The sequence below is a fragment of the Salmo salar genome, chromosome ssa21 (genome assembly GCF_905237065.1).
Source record: "Salmo salar chromosome ssa21, Ssal_v3.1, whole genome shotgun sequence".
Taxonomy (NCBI): domain Eukaryota; kingdom Metazoa; phylum Chordata; class Actinopteri; order Salmoniformes; family Salmonidae; genus Salmo; species Salmo salar.
This window is the reverse complement of record NC_059462.1, coordinates 36,755,203-36,763,766: the sequence shown is the minus strand read 5'-3', so window position 1 is coordinate 36,763,766 and position 8,564 is coordinate 36,755,203.

The window sequence follows — 8,564 nt, the reverse complement described above, 5'->3', positions numbered from 1 at the left end:
CATTTGGTCAAAACCCTGGTTAAAAGTATGCCATTTGGGATGCAGAGAAGTGATATAGTCAGGGGGTACAGCGACAGTGCTTGTCTGAGAATAGTAACAGCAACAGGGACCCACCAGCGAGAAGAGAACAGAGGCGTCATTAGCCTGTGGTATGTTCTGCTCTCTTCTCAACAATAAGCTCTTTAACCCCTTCTATCCCTATCCTCCTCCCTCATTAACCTTTTTGCTGCTGTGTTAGGCTTAAATCATGCAACTCAGAGACAGGACATTTTGCCAATAGACAAAACAACAGGTATTACAGTGTAACACATAATAAGTTTCATAGAACATGTACTTTTCTATGAACTTTCCACATTTCCACAATGTTAATATCTGGTGCGGGCCAGTGCATAGATTTTACTTGTCTGATGTACTGAAACCATGTGATACAGGACTGATACACAGCACTAGATGGCAGCACAGAGATTAGGCATGTTGTCTGTAAGGGTTGGTTTGACTGCACCACAACAGGTGAGACCGGTACAAAAGCAGACAGCGTTCTGTAAATATCCCTGATGCAGTAATACATAAATAAAAACATTGAATAATGAAGTAAGCTTTATGCTACATATTTTTGAGTGCGAACCCATTACACCTCTTTGAACATCCTGTAAAGATCCAGTGTGACTTACATACTTGTTGCAATAGTTTATCAATGTCTCTAGCAACTGATACATGCTACTCTTGATTTTGTTTCGTTGTTTGTTTTTCATGAGTGTTAAGGCTATAGAAAAAAAAAATGTAGTTGATTGGATGGAGAGCCTCTCTTTTCTTCTAACTTGTGACTTGTATATGTGTGTAAGTCCCACTAAAACAACACAGGATTTCAGATTAAATCTGAGTTTTACATGAAGTCAGAGTTGTACATGAGCCAACGTCAAGTTAGGAACCAGCCCTGTGTGGTGACTGGAGGATAATGTAATGAGAAGCATCTCGAGGACATCCTTTATACCCAAAGGAACTCAGTTAATTCTTGGAGTGAAAGATAATAAAGTCCCTTGTGGTGGTGGAGGATCTCCCTCCGACCATCCCTCCATCCTTCAGCTTAGTGTCAGGTTACCACTGCCCCCCCGTTGAATGGTCTCTTTCGCTCGCTCTCTTTCTCTCTCTCTCGCTCTCTCTCAATTCAATTTAAGGGGCTTTATTGGCATGGGAAACATATGTTTACATTGTCAAAGCAAGTGAAATAAATAATAAACAAAAGTGAAATAAACAATAAAAAATGAACAGTAAACATCTCTCTCTCTCTCTTGCTGTCGCTCTTGTTATCTTCACCTTACTCTTTCTCTTTATCTCTTTATTTCCTTCTCTGTCCCCATCCCCCCCTCTCTCTCTCTCTTGCTCTCCTAGTCACAGGCAAAGGACAGAGCAGTGCTTTGTTTAGCTTGGCCCTGTCTAATCCCTGTCTGGCCATTATGAGTGACTGTCAAAGTGAGCCACCAGCCCACCAACCCTACAGTGGGCCAGAGAGACATTCATCCCCCTTAAGGAGTCATGCCCCCTCTCTTAGAAATCCCAAGAAACTTCACACCTCTGCAGGGCCCTATAAATAGGTCCCATCTGTCCCCTAGGCTCATTTACACCCACATTCCTTTTGGTGCGCTTGCATGGCTTGGGGATGGGGGTTGGGGGTTGATGGGGGGGCCTGGAAGGAGGTGGTGGTGGGTGGGGGTAGAGGGGGAGAACAGAACTAGAGTCCAAAAGCAATACAGCACTACCCTCACCACCCAGCACTCACCGCTCATCACCCACTACTCACCACACACTACCCACCACTCACCACCCACCACCCACCACTCACCACCCACCACTCACCACTCACCATCCACCACCTACCACCCACCACTCACCACCCACCACTCACCACCCACCACCCACCACTCACCACCCACTGTCCACCACCCACCCCACCACCACCACCACTCACCAGCCACCACCCACCGACCATCCACCACCCACCCACCCACCACACACCAGCCACCGCTCACCACTCACTGCCACCACCCACCCACCACTCACCGCCCACCACTCACCGCCCACCACCTACTACGGAGCCAGAGTCCAAACCATTACAGCAATACGCCCACCACTGACCACCCACTCACCACTCACCACTCACCACTCACCACTCGCGACACACCCCCACCAGTCACCACCCACCCACCCACCCACCAACCATTCACCACCCACTCACCACTCACGACCCACCCCCCACCAGTCACCACCCACCCACCCACCACTCACCACCCACCCACCACTCACCACTCACTACTCACCACCCACCACTCACCACTCACCACTCACCAATCACCACCCACCACTCACCACTCACCACTCACCACCCACCACTTACCACCACCCACCACTCACCACCCACTGTCCACCACCCACCCCACCACCACCCGCTCACCACCCACCACTCACCAGCTACCACCCACCGCCCACCACCCACCCACCCACTACACACCAGCCACCACTCACCACTCACCGCCCACCACTCACCACCCACCACTCACCAGCCACCGCCCACCACTCACCACTCACCAGCCACCACACACCACTCAACCACCCACCCACCGCCCACCACCCACCCACCCACTACACACCAGCCACCACTCACCACTCACCGCCCACCACTCACCACCCACCACTCACCAGCCACCGCCCACCACTCACCACCCACCACTCACCAGCCACCACACACCACTCAACCACCCACCCACCACTCACCTCCCACCACCTACCTCGGAGCCAGAGTCCAAAAGCATTACAGCAATACGACCACCACTCACCCCCCACCACTGACCACCCACGACCCACCCACAACCCACCCCCCACCAGTCACCACCCACCCACCCACCAACCATTCACCACCCACTCACCACTCACGAACCACCCCCCACCAGTCACCAACCACTCACCACTCACCACACCAGCCACCACTCACCACTCACCACCCACCACTCACCAGCCACCGCCCACCACTCAGCCACCCACCCACCGCCCACCACTCACCGCCCACCACCTACCACGAAGCCAGAGTCCAAAAGCATTACAGCAAGACGCCCACCACTCACCACCCACCCACCACTCACCACCACTCACCACCCACCCACTCACCACCCACCATTCACCACTCACCACCCACCACTCACAACCACCACTCACAAGCACCACTCACCACCTACCAATTACCACACACAAAGCTCCTCCTCAGAGAGGGTAAATTACCTTAGAGACCCTTCCAACCACACCTTATTTTATCTCATGATTTTCCCTCATTAGCCACACTTAACTCTAGATTACCCATGTTGAGAAGAAGATCTATTCCCATTAGATATTCAGAGTCATCATACCTTTTATAGTAATTGAACAAGAACAATGTTTCGGAGCTCAGTAGTCTAAATGCTATTTTGTAATCTATGGTATTTTGTTTCCCATTTGTATCCTATGACCATGGCAGATCGAATCCTAAATTCTAATTTGTCATTGTTTTTCTTACAACTAGAGTGGTATTTAAATATGTTAATAATGATTCTACAAATGTAATTTAATGTATTATTGTATTGCGATTCAGCAAACAACACCTTGACTATACAATGATAGTCATGTTCACTCTTTGAGACTGAAATTATCACTACGGTTGGTAAAGAGTGAAATCAAGGACGGACCGCGTCCTAAATTGGCGAGGTTGGGAGGTACGGTGTTATGAAAGTCACACCCTTCCATTTCAAGGAGACGCCCCCCAGGCCTGCATGCTAGAGGAGGGGGGGGGTGATGAAGTGAGAGAGAAACAGAGACCTGGGCATTCTAGTCTCTTCTCACAGAGCTGTATCTCCGCAGCACCCTGAGTCAGATGAAAGAGACTACAGGCATTCTAGCCCCCAACCAACAACCCTAAACAACTAGAGAGGCCAACCTGAACTTCCCTCTCCGACTTCCTTTTAAGTATTCACCCCACTACTCGTGGTGTCCCTGTCCACCTTCTATTGTCCCTCAGCTGTTTACCAAAACAAGGTGCCAATTAACAAATGAACCGCTTTGTTGTCTTTTTAATCCCAGATTTCCCCTTTAAGTCTCTGCGGGTTATACTACCTGCCTGAAGTAACCAACAGATATTATGCTGTTGTGTATGTACTGTGAATGTAGCTATCTGAATTCATTCAGGATTTTCTTTCTCCTTGCAAAGTGTGCTACATAAGAGCGTTATTGAGGATAGCTGCATTATCCGTGCTACAACTGTTTGTTGTAATGGTGACTCGGTATTAAAAGTGTTGTTTTCTGACAGATGTCAAGGTAGGTGTTCTGTGTGCCTTGTACCAGATCACTTACTGTATGTCTCTATTCAGGATGAAAGATGTCAATAGCAGCGTGTCATCAAGAAACAGCTCAGTGTATTGACAGACAGTGCAGCCAAGTTGCCGTCAATTAAATGATTGTTTAGCTATGGGATTGCAGAGAATGACAAACTAACTCTTTCTTTGGGTTGGGATGACATGGATACGTGACTTATTCTGTCGGTGTTAAGTTGCAAAGTTTATAGAGCGGACGTGGGCTTTGCCAAGCGGCAGTCAGTCCTTCAATGATCTGTCTTTATAGCTTCAGATTAAACCTGCGTTGTTGGGGGGGGATAATTCCTCATATCCAGGCAGTGATAGGGTTATTTTCACCTGTTGTGTTTCTTCATCTTACTCAAATAATTTTGACTTATCGTTCATAGGAAAAACATCCGCCCCCTACTGCTTTAGCAAAGCATTTTGGGTCTGGGTTTTGATTCTCTACGCTTTATCCAGTGTGCACACGTTCACTCCTCGTCATGCATTTAACATCATTGGACTGCTTCAAGCATGGCTGGAAAAGGTTTCCACCACTTTCCTTCTACCAGTCCATTCCTTTTAAACACATGAGCGGGAGTGTACACGTACACTTTGGGAGAAGAGTGGAGTATCATAACGTTGCCTGGGATTTGGATTCAGAAGCTACATGTTGACTTCGTAACCTTCAAAGGTGCTCCTGCTGTTTCCTGCTTCCTCTCTCGCACTCTGAGGAGGCTCCAGGCCAGGATCATATTCATTACGGCATGCAATGGAAAATGTTAAAATGTTTTTATTCCATGTGGTACCTAATGAATATGACCCTGCTTCCTCTCTCCCACTGTGGGAAGGCTCCACTGTCTCCTCAGTCTTCTCAGAGTTCTTGGCTCCAAGGCCTTGGGGTTTAATTTGATCCCAAGTCGTGCGTCACCCCAGTGTACAGCAATGGAGAGGAACGGAGCCCGCTTGCCCTTTACGGTACATAGGTGCAGAGTAAATCACCACACCCCTTTGGACAACTGATGTCACGTCTTCAATATGGCTGCCAGGAAGGAGGAGGAAGGAGGAGGAGTCAGCACTGCTTATGAATATGTATCTAAAATAATCCATGTTTACTACTTATAAGATGTTTATTGATGATTAGCGCCTGCCGATGTAATATTTATTTCCAGCCACTTGATTCTTAGAAGATATTACATATTAGTAATTAACTTTCTAACAGATGATAAGCTCATTTTGTATTATTTTCAGGTCTTTAAAAAGGTGTCAAAGCAAGCCACAAGACATAAGTCAATTCCGTCTGAGCAACAATCATACAAAACCACCTCAGTCCACAGAATAAAATAAACAATAATTAAAAGTCTGTGAGGCTCTAGTCCATAAGCCCCCATTTTAGGTATGCGCTGATTTGTAGTTTCTCCTCCACCCATAATAATAAAATAGCAGGTGTTCCTCACTATAGTTTTGGTGTTTAATTACAACCATTTATTTTTAAACCCATTCCACTTTAGTGGACAATTCCACAGCTGAAGGACAGACAACCAGGGCTACCAAGCCATTCAGCCTGCTGTTCGCCTTGTGTACTCTCATAACAGGCAGAAACCATCTTGGGACACCAGGTGTTAGCTACGCTACCTGATGTAATACTGTCAGGGTTTGGGGTAAATTACATTTCAATTCAGTCAACTCAGGAAGTAAATTCCAATTCCAATGTTTTCTCATAGAGAAGCATTGAAGAAAATTTGAATTTCAGATGTCTGTTTCCTGAATTGACTGAATAGAAATGGAATTGACTGACCTCAACCCTGGTTGCTGTAAACCTGAAGAGGTTGGGCAGTGAGCAGGGGGCGGAAGGTGGAGGTATTTCTCTTGTCACGTCTTTATGAGGCCCTTGTCAGAAGTGGGAGTGGGGGGTAGGGTTAATGCCACGGCCGGCCTCTTGAGACCGATATAGACAAGAGGAAGGAGCTAGAATTTGCTCTGTTGGCCCTGCCTGGTTACTGACATCGGCAGCTGAAGCTCAGGCCCCCTTGATCTCCCATCTCCTACTCCCAATACCTCACACATCCCCCAGACATGGAGGATACCCAAGGCTCAGTGGTCACCATAGAGATAGAGGACTCATGTTTGTGTCAGTCTGTGACGGCAAGGGCAGCTTAATTGAGGCTATCTCCATTTTAAAGTAGTCAATTTTCTTCTTCACAATTAGCTACTGCCTCCTGAGAACCCGGTTGGACATGAGGGATCAGCCAATGAAGTTGGAAGTCCCACTCAGTTGACTACATTAAAATGGTGGACACCCTCAATGTCGCTGCCCATTCTAAAATGTCCTTTTGGCCACTAGAGGCCTCTATCATTCTCTATGGTGGTCACTCACTCTGACCACCACCCTGGCCTCGCCACCCCATGTGGGGTCATTCAAAGGGAGCTGGCCACTCATCCCGTGCTCTAGTCTTGGGTGACCATGGCCCTGGTCCAAAGCAGTGCACTATATAGAAGTGCCATTTGGGATGCATCCCTAGTCTTGGTTCTGAGTTTCAAGATTACTTCCCCTGTCCTTTCTACTAACTTTTAACACCAGAGCACAGACCAGTGAGGTGGATCATCACTCCATTCACAGCCAGTTTAAATATATTGATGAAATCCTCTTTCGGTGCAGTAAGACAGTGTCGGAAAAACGTATTATTCAATCTGAATGAGAAGAGGTACAGTACAGAGATGATATTAGGATGAATTAGAGGGATGTTTTCATGAATCAGACACTATGACTATTTGTTTTGAATCTACTGTGTGCAGGGCTTGAGGGGTGGCGAACTTGACAACGACTTGCGGGTGGTGGGTTCCGAACAACAATGACGAAAAATGTACACAAAAAATATATATTTTGGGGAAAATTATACCACTACCCAAAAGGGCACTTTGGAGACTGGAAGGGCAAAAGGGCATGTGCTCTGCACAGGTAGAGCCCTATCTGAGCATGTGCCTGGATAGCTGACCAGACTAACTACCAATCTAAAACATTTTGCTGACGAGGTTAATTGAGTGTCTGTCATTGACTGACATAACAAGAAAAAACTGCTGATGCACAATCTCATTTCAAAATTGCAGCTGGTGTATTCTACTATTCTAACTCTCAATAGTAAGTTGAGACCCGACTGAGTCCCCCCAAAAAAACTGCTTATGTCGCTTATGCCTGGAACCGGTCCTGTGTGTGTGTGTGTGTGTGTGTGTGTGTGTGTGTGTGTGTGTGTGTGTGTGTGTGTGTGTGTGTGTGTGTGTGTGTGTGTGTGTGTGTGTGTGTGTGTGTGTGTGTGTGTGTGTGTGTGTTCAAAGATGAACAAATAGTCTATGATAAGGATAAAGGACACCATTTATGAAGTCCATACAAACATACTACCATAACTGTCTGAAATCTAAATTTGCACATACTGGTAGCTTACTTGTGTAAACCACTCCCCCATTACCCCCTCATCCCCTGGGTCAGCAGCAGGTAGTGTCATGCCACTGTCATTAGGCCTACTGTTTCTAATACAAATAGAAACAGTTCCTTTAAAAAAGGATATTCAAGTGATTTCTACCAAGTAGAGTGAACGCCTTCACATGATCATTTCAATAACCCATGGATCACGACAGTGAAGATATGATTTCAATGTCATTCATCATAGAGAGATACAGTATAAGACGTCACGAATTGTGCGATTGTATGTCTCTAACTGTGTGTGCGTTTTTCTGTGCGTGCGTGAGGGCGAGAGGGTTTTGTCTAGAAAGGATACAGCTTTTGTCAAAATTGACGTTTTGTAGCAGGTTTAGTTGAATTTATGCAGTAGGTTAGGATAATTAACGTAGCAGGATATAATAATTAGGTAAAGGTTGGGAAAGGGTTTGGGTTACCTAAAATGCAAAAAAAAGCTTTATCCCATCTAGAGAGAGAGCAAGTAGGCATATACATTCCGGTTTGACATTTTTTCTAAAGTTATGAAAGTAGCCTACCCTAGGCTACACTAGAAGTCATAACATAACGAGGGCATCGACATCAGAAATATACCAAATTTGAAGCAGTCGTATTTCCAAGATCTGTTATTCTCTACTTCTTATATTATATCCTATTATATATCACTGCATGCTGCTAACCCACATTTGACTAGAAGAATAGAACGCTTTGGCTACAATTTCTGAATATTGAAAACTGAACTATCTTACTGATAGCCCCAT